Genomic DNA, 11948 nt, shown 5'->3' with positions numbered 1-11948 from the left:
GGGGACCTGGATCTGCCCAGGTTGATAACCCTACTTCGGCCATTTTCCAGTGTTCTTTCGCTGGGGGCACGTGTAGGAAACATCTGTGGGAAGGATCCTAGAAACCTGGGTACAGCGCCCCCCTGTGGCCAGACGCAACAAGGTAACTGCTGGAACTGTGTATGCCTGTTTGTAACCCATGCTTTGATTGTAACTGTACTCTGACATATGTATATTCTGTAGATTCCCTATTGTATATATTGTAGTTCTAGTGTGGCTTTAGGCTGATTAAATTATATAATTAATCTTGGGCTGTTCTGTTATCTCGATCTTGAATCCCACGTCTGTGTGTTCGGCTAATAGTTACCGTAAATCGGTTGGTGGCAGCGAATTGTGCCAAGGATTATTGTGGGGAGGCCAGTGAGATTCGGGGAGATTTTATATATTCCGCCCGCGGAGGTCGGGGGAATATATACCTTACTCTCACCGGGGACCCTTCAATAATCGGCATAAGTAGTATAGCGGCCTCCTTGCTTATTGTCGGGCAATTCCATAATTGGCCTGACTATAAGAGGGGCGCTAGAGAGCGCGTCACGTGCTCTGTCTGTCGGTCGGGAGGTATAAAGGAGGGGTGACCCCCACTTGTTACCCCCCGATTGTGACGTACTGGTAGCCAGCGCGGGGGATTTCTGAGTGACCCCCCCGGTGGTTTGTGACAATCCCCATCAGAGGTTATCCAGCTCTGCACGACCTGTGTGTGCTCACTGACCGATATAGCTAGATATGATAGTGTGAGATATGGCTTGAATCAACCAATTTTAACGTTTATAAATAAAAATTGTTTTTAGAGAAATTAGTTTTTCAGTCGATTAGCAGTTTCATTCTCTATTCTTGTTATAAATATTGGTTTCACAGAGACCTCATAAGCCATGGTACCGGGGCGCGCAGGCCGGAGACCTCATGAGCCATGGTCCCGGGGCGCGCAGGCCGGAGACCTTATGAGCCATGGTACCGGGGCGCGCAGGCCGGAGACCTCATGAGCCATGGTACCGGGGGCGCGCAGGCCGGAGACCTCATGAGCCATGGTCCCGGGGGCGCGCAGGCCGGAGACCTCATGAGCCATGGTCCCGGGGCGCGCAGGCCGGAGACCTCATGAGCCATGGTCCCGGGGGCGCGCAGGCTGGAGACCTCAGGAGCCATGGTCCCGGGGCGCGCAGGCCGGAGACCTCAGGAGCCATGGTCCCAGGGCGCGCAGGCCGGAGACCTCAGGAGCCATGGTCCCGGGGGCGCGCAGGCCGGAGACCTTATGAGCCATGGTCCCAGGGGCGCGCAGGCCGGAGACCTCATGAGCCATGGTCCCGGAGGCGCGCAGGCCAAAGATCTCATGAGCCATGGTCCTGGGGCGCGCAGGCCGGAGACCTCATGAGCCATGGTCCCGGAGGCGCGCAGGCCAAAGATCTCATGAGCCATGGTCCTGGGGCGCGCAGGCCGGAGACCTCATGAGCCATGGTCCCGGGGCGCGCAGGCTGGAGACCTCAGAAGCCATGGCCCCGGGGCGCGCAGGCCGGAGACCTCATGAGCCATGGTCCCGGGGGCGCTCAGGCCGGAGACCTCATGAGCCATGGTCCCGGGGGCGCTCAGGCCGGAGACCTCATGAGCCATGGTCCCGGGGCGCGCAGGCCGGAGACCTCATGAGCCATGGTCCCGGGGCGCGCAGGCCGGAGACCTCATGAGCCATGGTCCCGGGGGCGCGCAGGCCGGAGACCTCATGAGCCATGGTCCCGGGGGCGCGCAGGCTGGAGACCTCATGAGCCATGGTCCCGGGGCGCGCAGGCCGGAGACCTCAGGAGCCATGGTCCCGGGGCGCCCAGGCCGGAGACCTCAGGAGCCATGGTCCCAGGGGCGCGCAGGCTGGAGACCTTATGAGCCATGGTCCCAGGGGCGCGCAGGCCGGAGACCTCATGAGCCATGGTCCCGGAGGCGCGCAGGCCAAAGATCTCATGAGCCATGGTCCTGGGGCACGCAAGCCGGAGACCTCATGAGCCATGGTCCCGGGGCGCGCAGGCCGGAGACCTCAGGAGCCATGGTCCCGGGGCGCCCAGGCCGGAGACCTCAGGAGCCATGGTCCCGGGGGCCCGCAGGATAAGAGACCTCCGGAGAATTGGTCCTGTGGCGCACAGGATGGAAACCTCAGGTGCGATGGTCCCAGGGTACACAGGATGGAGGGTGATGGAGATATCCGAAGCGATGGTCCTGGGGCGCACAGAATGGAGACCGCAGGAATGATGAACCCAGGGTGCACAGGATAGTGGGAGACATCAGCAGGGGTCAGTGACATAAGGAGCGATGGTCTCGGGGTGCATCTTATGCTTTATATTGTGATATTCCCAGCTAATAGTCACATTTATGCAGGTGACAATGGTGGTACACAGTACTTACATATCTTTACCAGTATTCAGCCCCTCACCGCCCCCCTGCAGAGGCTCAGTGCCACTACTCCCCCCTCCACATCTCTCCAGGGCTCATGCCTCCCCCACCTATTTACCAACACAGCTCCCCAAGGCTTGGCGTCCAATTCCTACACACACATTTGAGGCTGAGCCCCAGATATTTCGCCGATGCTCAGGGTCCAGTGCCCGGTATTCCACACACACTCCTTGCTGAGCCTCATTGTACAGTACAACCCCTGGTTCCTCCAAGGCTGTGCTATGTACTCACCACCACCACTACATGTCCTCAAGGCTCAGGTCCCATTATTCCCCCTCATCTCTCCGAGGCTCAATGCCCAGTACTTCCCCCACCCCCGCCCCTTGCCCAGTACACCCCTCCAGGTTTCCTCCGCCGAGGCTCAGTGCCCAGTACTTCCCCCCACACCTTGTCCAGTACACCCCTCCAGGTTTCCTCCACCGAGGCTCAGTGCCCAGTATTTCCCCCCACATCTTGCCCAGTACACCCCTCCAGGTTTCCTCCACCGAGGCTCAGTGCCCAGTACTTCTCCCCACACCTTGCCCAGTACACCCCTCCAGGTTTCCTCCACCAAGGCTCAGTGCTCAGTACTTCTCCCCACATCTTGCCCAGTACACCCCTCCAGGTTTCCTCCACCGAGGCTCAGTGCCCAGTACTTATCCCCACATCTTGCCCAGTACACCCCTCCAGGTTTCCTCCACCGAGGCTCAGTGCCCAGTACTTCTCCCCACATCTTGCCCAGTACACCCCTCCAGGTTTCCTCAACCGAGGCTCAGTGCCCAGTACTTCCCCCCCCACATCTTGCCCAGTACACCCCTCCAGGTTTCCTCCACCAAGGCTCAGTGCCCAGTACTTCCCCCCCCCCCACACCTTGCCCAGTACACCCCTCCAGGTTTCCTCCACCGAGGCTCAGTGCCCAGTACTTCTCCCCACATCTTGCCCAGTACACCCCTCCAGGTTTCCTCCGCCGAGGCTCAGTGCCCAGTACTTCCCCCCACATCTTGCCCAGTACACCCCTCCAGGTTTCCTCAACCGAGGCTCAGTGCCCAGTACTTCCCCCCCCACATCTTGCCCAGTACACCCCTCCAGGTTTCCTCCGCCGAGGCTCAGTGCTCAGTATTTCCCCCCACATCTTGCCCAGTACATCCCTCCAGGTTTCCTCCGCCAAGGCTCAGTGCTCAGTGCCCAGTACTTCTCCCCCCACACCTTGCCCAGTACATCCCTCCAGGTTTCCTCCGCCGAGGCTCAGTGCCCAGTACTCCCCCCCACACCTTGCCCAGTACATCCCTCCAGGTTTCCTCCGCCGAGGCTCAGTGCCCAGTACTTCTCCCCACACCTTGCCCAGTACACCCCTCCAGGTTTCCTCCACCGAGGCTCAGTGCCCAGTACTTCCCCCCACATCTTGCCCAGTACATCCCTCCAGGTTTCCTCCACCGAGGCTCAGTGCCCAGTACTTATCCCCACATCTTGCCCAGTACACCCCTCCAGGTTTCCTCCACCGAGGCTCAGTGCCCAGTACTTCCCCCCACACCTTGCCCAGTACATCCCTCCAGGTTTCCTCCACCGAGGCTCAGTGCCCAGTACTTCCCCCCACATCTTGCCCAGTACACCCCTCCAGGTTTCCTCCACCGAGGCTCAGTGCCCAGTACTTCTCCCCACATCTTGCCCAGTACACCCCTCCAGGTTTCCTCCGCCAAGGCTCAGTGCCCAGTACTCTTTCCCCCCCATCTTGCCCAGTACACCCCTCCAGGTTTCCTCCACCAAGGCTCAGTGCTCAGTACTTCCCCCCCACACCTTGCCCAGTACACCCCTCCATGTTTCCTCCACCGAGGCTCAGTGCCCAGTACTTCCCCCAACATCTTGCCCAGTACACCCCTCCAGGTTTCCTCCACCGAGGCTCAGTGCTCAGTACTTCCCCCCCACATCTTGCCCAGTACACCCCTCCAGGTTTCCTCCACCAAGGCTCAGTGCTCAGTACTTCCCCCCACATCTTGCCCAGTACACCCCTCCAGGTTTCCTCCGCCGAGGCTCAGTGCCCAGTACTTCCCCCCCACATCTTGCCCAGTACACCCCTCCAGGTTTCCTCCGCCGAGGGTCAGTGCTCAGTACTTCCCCCCACATCTTGCCCAGTACACCCCTCCAGGTTTCCTCCGCCGAGGCTCAGTGCCCAGTACTTCCCCCCACACCTTGCCCAGTACACCCCTCCAGGTTTCCTCCACCGAGGCTCAGTGCTCAGTACTTCCCCCCACACCTTGCCCAGTACACCCCTCCAGGTTTCCTCCACCGAGGCTCAGTGCCCAGTACTCTTTCCCCCCCCCCATCTTGCCCAGTACACCCCTCCAGGTTTCCTCCACCGAGGCTCAGTGCTCAGTACTTCCCCCCACACCTTGCCCAGTACACCCCTCCAGGTTTCCTCCGCCGAGGCTTGGTGTTGCTTCTGCAGCTAGTTGTTGTTGCTGCTGCTAACACCTTCATCACATGTCCTTGTATCTTCCATCTCGGAAATTCCATCGTAAACGACTGCCAGATCTAGAGTGACCTACAAGAAGAAACCTGTAATCAGCGCAGCTGCAAGGAAGGGAAAGGAGATTGTGTCTCATAGGTCGCCGCTCATTTTCTACAAGATATCTGAAGAAAGTGAGCTGGACTCTACCTGGAGACCATGGATGCTGCCCAACTTTGCACCAGATTTGCTGTGGCCGCCGCACTACTCACCTCAGGAGTAAACACGTATTTGTACAGCTTGAAATGGTGGAAATACGTATTGACAAAGTAGTAGGATATCTGCAGACACTGCTGCGGAGAGAACACACCGACACTGAACGGAGGCCGCTGCAGGAATAAAAAAACAAGAGACATTACATGTAGCAAGTGAAAGCCTCCGCCGGGTGCGGTATCCAGGTAGAGCAAAGCAGAGGTGTCTGTGCACAGCCAAGGTCAATAGTTGTGGACGGGGGCATGTGAGGACATCAGACTGTACGTGGGGGGCTGTGAGGACATCAGACTGTACGTGGGGGGGCTGTGAGGACATCAGACTGTACGTGGGGGGCTGTGAGGACATCAGACCGTACGTGGGGGGGCTGTGAGGACATCAGACCGTACGTGGGGGGGCTGTGAGGACATCAGACCGTACGTGGGGGGGCTGTGAGGACATCAGACCGTACGTGGGGGGGCTGTGAGGACATCAGACCGTACGTGGGGGGGCTGTGAGGACATCAGACCGTACGTGGGGGGGCTGTGAGGACATCAGACCGTATATAGGGGGCTGTGAGGACATCAGACCGTACGTGGGGGGGCTGTGAGGACATCAGACCATATATAGGGGGCTGTGAGGACATCAGACCGTACGTGGGGGGGCTGTGAGGACATCAGACCGTATATAGGGGGCTGTGAGGACATCAGACCGTACGTGGGGGGGCTGTGAGGACATCAGACTGTATGTGGGGAAGAAGGGAATTTTGTTACTTACCGTAAATTCCTTTTCTTCTAGCTCCAATTGGGAGACCCAGACGATTGGGTGTATAGCTACTGCCTCCGGAGGCCACACAAAGTATTACACTAAAAAGTGTAAGGCCCCTCCCCTTCTGCATATACACCCCCCGTGGATCACGGGCTGCTTCAGTTTTAGTGCAAAAGCAAGAAGGAGGAAAGCCAATAACTGGTTAAACAATTCAATCCGAAGAAACATCGGAGAACTGAAACCATTCAACATGAACAACATGTGTACCCGAACAACCAAAAAATCCCGAAGGAACAGGGGCGGGTGCTGGGTCTCCCAATTGGAGCTAGAAGAAAAGGAATTTACGGTAAGTAACAAAATTCCCTTCTTCTTCGGCGCTCCATTGGGAGACCCAGACGATTGGGACGTCCAAAAGCAGTCCCTGGGTGGGTAAATTAATACCTCAAGTTTGGACTGTAAAAACAGCCCTTCCCTACATGGAGGCAACCGCCGCCTGCAGGACTCTTCTACTTAGGCTGGCATCCGCCTAAGCGTAGGCATGCACCTGATAACGCTTGGTGAAGGTGTGCAGACTCGCCCAGGTAGCCGCCTGGCACACCTGCTGAGCCGTAGCCTGGTGCCGTAATGTCCAGGACGCACCCACGGCTCTGGTAGAATGGGCCTTCAGCCCTGATGGAACCGGAAGCCCAGCAGAACGGTAGGCTTCAAGAATTGGTTCCTTGATCCATCGAGCCAGGGTGGATTTGGAAGCCTGCGACCCTTTGCGCTGACCAGCGACAAGTACAAAGGGTGCATCCGAGCGGCGCAGGGGCGCCGTGCGGGAAAAGTAGATTCTGAGCGCTCTCATCAGATCCAACAAATACAAATCCAATTCATATCGATGAACTGGATGAGGACAAAAGGAAGGTAAGGAGATATCCTGACTGAGATGAAAAGGGGGATACCACCTTAGGGAGAAAACCCCGGAATCAGGTGCAGCACTACCTTGTCTTGGTGAAACACCAAGAAGGGAGCTTTGGATGACCGCGCTGCTAGTTCGGACACTCTCTGAAGAGACGTGACCGCTACCAAAAAGGCCACTTTCTGTGAAAGTCGAGAAAGTGAAACATCCCTCAGAGGCTCAAAGGGCGGCTCCTGGAGAGCAATTAGTACCCTGTTCAGATCCCATGGGTCTAACGGCCTCTTGTACGGAGGGACAATGTGACAAACTCCCTGCAGGAACGTGCGTACCTGAGGAAGTCGCCCTATGCGCTTCTGAAAGAATACAGACAGCGCTGGGACTCGTCCGTTAAGGGAGCCGAGCGACAAACCATTTTCCCAAACCAGATTGCAGGAAGGAAGGAAAAGTAGGCAATGCAAATGTCCAGGGAGACACTCCCTGAGCAGAGCACTAAGATAAGAATATCTTCCACGTCTTGTGGTAGATCTTGGCAGACGTCGGCTTCCTAGCCCGTCTCATGGTGACAATGACGTCTTGAGATAATCCTGAAGACGCTAGGATCCAGGACTCAATGGCCACCAGTCAGGTTCAGGGCTGTAGAATTCAGATGGAAAAAACGGCCCTTGGGACAGTAAGTCTGGTCGGTCTGGTAGTGCCCACGGTTGGTCGACCGTGAGATGCCACAGATGCAGGTACCACGACCTCCTCGGCCAGTCTGGGGCGACGAGGATGGCGCGGCGGCAATCGGAGCTGATCTTGCGTAGCCCTCTGGGCAACAGTGTCAGAGGGGGAAACACATAGGGTAGCTGGAACTGCGACCAATCCTGAACTAAGGCGCCTGCCGCCAGAGCTCTTTGATCGTGAGACCGCGCCATGAAAATCGGGCCCTTGTTGTTGTGCCGAGACGCCATTAGGTCGACGTCCGGCCTCCCCCAGCGGCTACAGATTTCTTGAGACCCGTCCGGGTGCAGAGACCATTCCCCTGCGTCCATGCCCTGGCGACTGAGGAAGTCTGCTTCCCAGTTTTCTACGCCCGGGATGTGAACTGCGGATATGGTGTATGCTCTGTCTTCCACCCACATCAGAATCCGCCGGACTTCCTGGGAGGCTTGCCGACTGCGTGTTCCGCCTTGGTGGTTGATGTATGCCACCGCTGCGAAGTTGTCCGACTGAATTCGGATCTGTTTGCCTTCCAGCCTCTGCTGGAAGGCTTGCAGGGCAAGATACCCTGCCCAGATTTCCAGAACATTGATCTGAAGGGTGGACTCCTCTGAAGAGAGTCCTTGCCCGTCTGAGAAAGGGGTACGTTCCTGTCTAGGGACGTTGACTTCCCATCCCATTGGCGAAGAATGTCCTATAGAAGTGGACGCAGATGAAACTGCGCGAAAATGACTGCCTCTGCATGAGGCGTCTTAAGGGGTGTGACTGGCCTTGAAGGAGAGACTGCACCCCCGTCTGTAGTGAACGCTGTATGGCCAGCGGGAGCTGCACTATCGCTGAGAGAGTGTGAAGCTCTATGCCAAGATATGTCAGCGCTTGGGTCGGTGTCAGATTTAACTTTGAAAAGTTTATGATCCACCCGAAACTCTGGAGAGTCTCCAGCGCCACGTTCAGGCTGTGTTGGCATGCCTCTTGAGAGGGTGCCTTGACAAGTAGATAGTCCAAGTAAGGGATTACAGAGTGACCCTTAGAGTGCAGGACTACTCCCACTGCTGCCATGAACTTGTGAAAAGCCGTGGGGCTGTCGCCAGACCGAAGGGCAGGGCTACGAACTGAAGATGCTCGTCTTCAATAACGAATCGTAGCCAACACCGGTGCTCTGGAGCAATCGGCACGTGGAGATAAGCATCCTGATGTCTATTGACGCTAGGAAATCTCCTTGAGATATGGAGGCAATGACGGAGCGGAGGGATTCCATCCGGAACCGCCTGGTTTTCACGTGCTTGTTGAGCAGGTTTAGGTCCAAAACGGAACGGAAGAGCCGTCGTTTTTTGGTACCACAACCAGATTGGAGAAAAAACCGTATCTTGTTCCTGAGGAGGAACAGGGATTACCACTCCTTCTGCCTGCAGAAGAGCATCGGCTCGGTCGGGAGGTGAGGAAGTTCTGAAAATCTAGTCGGAGGACGAGAACAGAACTCTATCCTGTACACGTGAGACAAAATGTCTCTCACCCACCGGTCTTTGACCTGTGGCAGCGAAATGTCGCCAAAGCGGGAGAGTCTGCCACCGACCGCGGATGCGGAGAGAGAGAGCTGAACGTCATGAGGAAACCGCCTTGGTAGCGGTTCCTCCGGCTGCCTTCCTTGGGCGTGATTGAGCCTGCCAGGAATCTGCGCCTCTCTGAGCTTTTTGAGTCCTTTTGGACGAGGACAATTGGGACCTGCCCGAGCCTGGGAAGGATCGAAACCTCGACTGTCCCTTCCTCTGTTGGGTGTTGTTTGATCTGGGCTGGTGTAAGGAAGAGTCCTTACCCTTGGACTGTTTAATGATTTCATCCAATCGCTCACCAAACAGTCTGTCACCAGATAACGGCAAACTGGTTAAGCACTTTTTTGGAAGCAGAATCTGCCTTCCATTCCCTCAACCACAAGGCTCTGCGTAAAACCACGGAGTTGGCGGACGCCACTGACGTACGGCTCGTAGAGTGCAGGACAGCATTAATAGCGTAAGTCGCAATGCAGACATTGCGAGGTTAAGGACGCCATCTGCGGCACAGATGTACATGTGACAGTGTCCACGTGCGCAAGACCAGCTGAAATAGCTTGGAATGCCCATACGGCTGCGAATGCCGGAGCAACCGACACGCCGATAGCTTCATAGACAGAATTCAACCAGAGGACCATCTGTCTGTCAATGGCATCTTTAAGTGAAGTCCCATCTTCCACTGCAACTATGGATCTAGCCGCAAGCCTGGAGACAGGGGAATCCACCTTTGGACACTGGGTCCAGCGCTTGACCACGTCAGGGAGAAAAAAGGATAACGTGTATCCTTAATACGATTGGAGAACGCTTATCTGGATAAGTGTGGTGTTCCCGGATTGCTTCTCTGAAGTCAGAGTGGCCAGAAAAGTACTCAATATACGCTTGAGATACTGAAAAGGGATTTCTCCTGCTGTGACGCTGACTCCTCCACCGGAGGAGCTGAGGGAGAAATATCCAACATTCCCTTGATGGACGCTAGAAGATCATTCACTATGGCGTCACCATCCGGAGTATCCGGATTGAGAGCGGTCTCAGGATCAGAGTCCTGATCAGCTACGTCTGCCTCATCATACAGAGAGTCCCGCTGGGACCCTAACCAGTGATGAAGCCGAGTGCCGCTCCCAGCGAGCTCGCTTAGACTGTCTGGGACTGTCGTCCGTGTCAGAGCCTGCGCCCTGGGATGCATGGGACCCCCCCCGGAGCACTGATTTGTTCCAAATGAGGGCGTATCAACATTGCCCATGGTCCGTCTGGACTGCAAAGTCTCTAAGATGTTAGTCACAGTCACAGACCTATCAGCCGAAACTGCAACTCCGTCCCTGTCCCTGGACAGGGTTCACAGGTGGTTCCTTTGGCCACCTCTAGCAGAGACCCCGGCTGACCAAGTGCTACAGGGGAGCATTGCACACAATGGGGACAGTGGAACCTGCCGTGTGGAACAGTATCATGTGCAGTACAAGCAGCATAGAAAGCCTGTGCCTTGGCACCCTTGCTTTTTTGCTGCTGTTGTCTAGCCATCTAGAAGCATATAGCCAAGAATAGCGACCGTACAGTGCAATGTATAGCATACAAGCAGAAAGTACAAATGAACACTTCAGCACATGCAGTACAAGCAGCCTAGAAAGCCTGTGCCTTGGCACCCTTGCTTTTTGCTGCTGTTGTCTAGCCATCTAGGAGTATATAGCCAAGAATAGCGACCGTACAGTGCAGTGTATAGCATACCAGCATAAAGTACAAACGAACACTTCAGCACATGCAGTACAAGCAGCATAGAAAGCCTGTGCCTTGGCACCTTTTCTTTTTTGCTGCTGTTGTCTAGCCATCTAGGAGTATATAGCCCAGAATAGCGACCGTACAGTGCAATGTATAGCATACCAGCATAAAGTACAAACGAACACTTCAGCACATGCAATACAAGCAGCCCAGAAAGCCTGTGCCTTAGCACCCTTGCTTTTTTGCTGCTGTTGTCCAGCCATCTAGGAGTATATAGCCAAGAATAGCGACCGTTACAGTGCAGTGTATAGCATACCAGCATAAAGTACAAATGAACACTTCAGCACATGCAATACAAGCAGCCTAGAAAGCCTGTGCCTTAGCACCCCTGCTTTTTGCTGCTGTAGCCTAGCCATCTAGGCATAAAGTACAAATGGCATTAGTGGGGTCAGCACTTCAGGTGCTGCTTACCGCCCGCCCAAAGGCGGGTGTGTGGTCGCCCGAATCCTGTGACTGGTTGCCCAGAGCTTGTCTCCCTTCTCCAGCCCAGACTGCGTGCAGGAATGGCTGCCGGCGTCTTGTGAAGAGGGGCGGGCCGTGGGCGTGCCCCAGACAAGAGCGGGAAACTGGCGTCCCACTGTGTCCAGTGAAGGGGGCTGGAGAATGCAAAGCAGACTCCAGCTCTCGGCGCTGACTTTCTGTACAGCGTCCCGCCCCTCCCCTGACTGGCAGGGCTGGGGGCGGGAACGAAGCGAAAACTAGGCCGCAAAGCCGGGGACTCGAGTAATAAGCGCGGCCGTCCTATGTGCACGGCCAGCGCGGAAGTCCCCGGCGCACCACAAGTCCCAGCCGCGCCACAGTGTAAAACACCCCGCAGCGGCCGGCGCGGCAGTTTCTAACACATAAATTCACTCAGCTAAGCTGCAGTGAATAATAGCACGAGCGCTCCGCGCTGTTGTCCCCGGCGCACTAGCACTCCCAGCAATGCTGGTGTGTGTGTGCGCGATGTGTACGGGGACACAGAGTACCTTAATGTAGCAGGGCCCTGCCCTGACGATACCCAGCTCCATATCCAGCAGGATCTCCGGGTCTGTGGATGGAGCCCGGTCTCAGTGCCTGGAGACCGGTAAGATCCCACTTCACCCAGAGCCCCGAGGGGGGATGGGGAAGGAAAACAGCATGTGGG

This window comes from Anomaloglossus baeobatrachus, chromosome 7 (genome assembly GCF_048569485.1).
Source record: "Anomaloglossus baeobatrachus isolate aAnoBae1 chromosome 7, aAnoBae1.hap1, whole genome shotgun sequence".
Lineage (NCBI taxonomy): Eukaryota > Metazoa > Chordata > Amphibia > Anura > Aromobatidae > Anomaloglossus > Anomaloglossus baeobatrachus.
The sequence above is the reverse complement of the archived record's forward strand: the minus strand, read 5'-3'. Positions refer to the sequence as shown.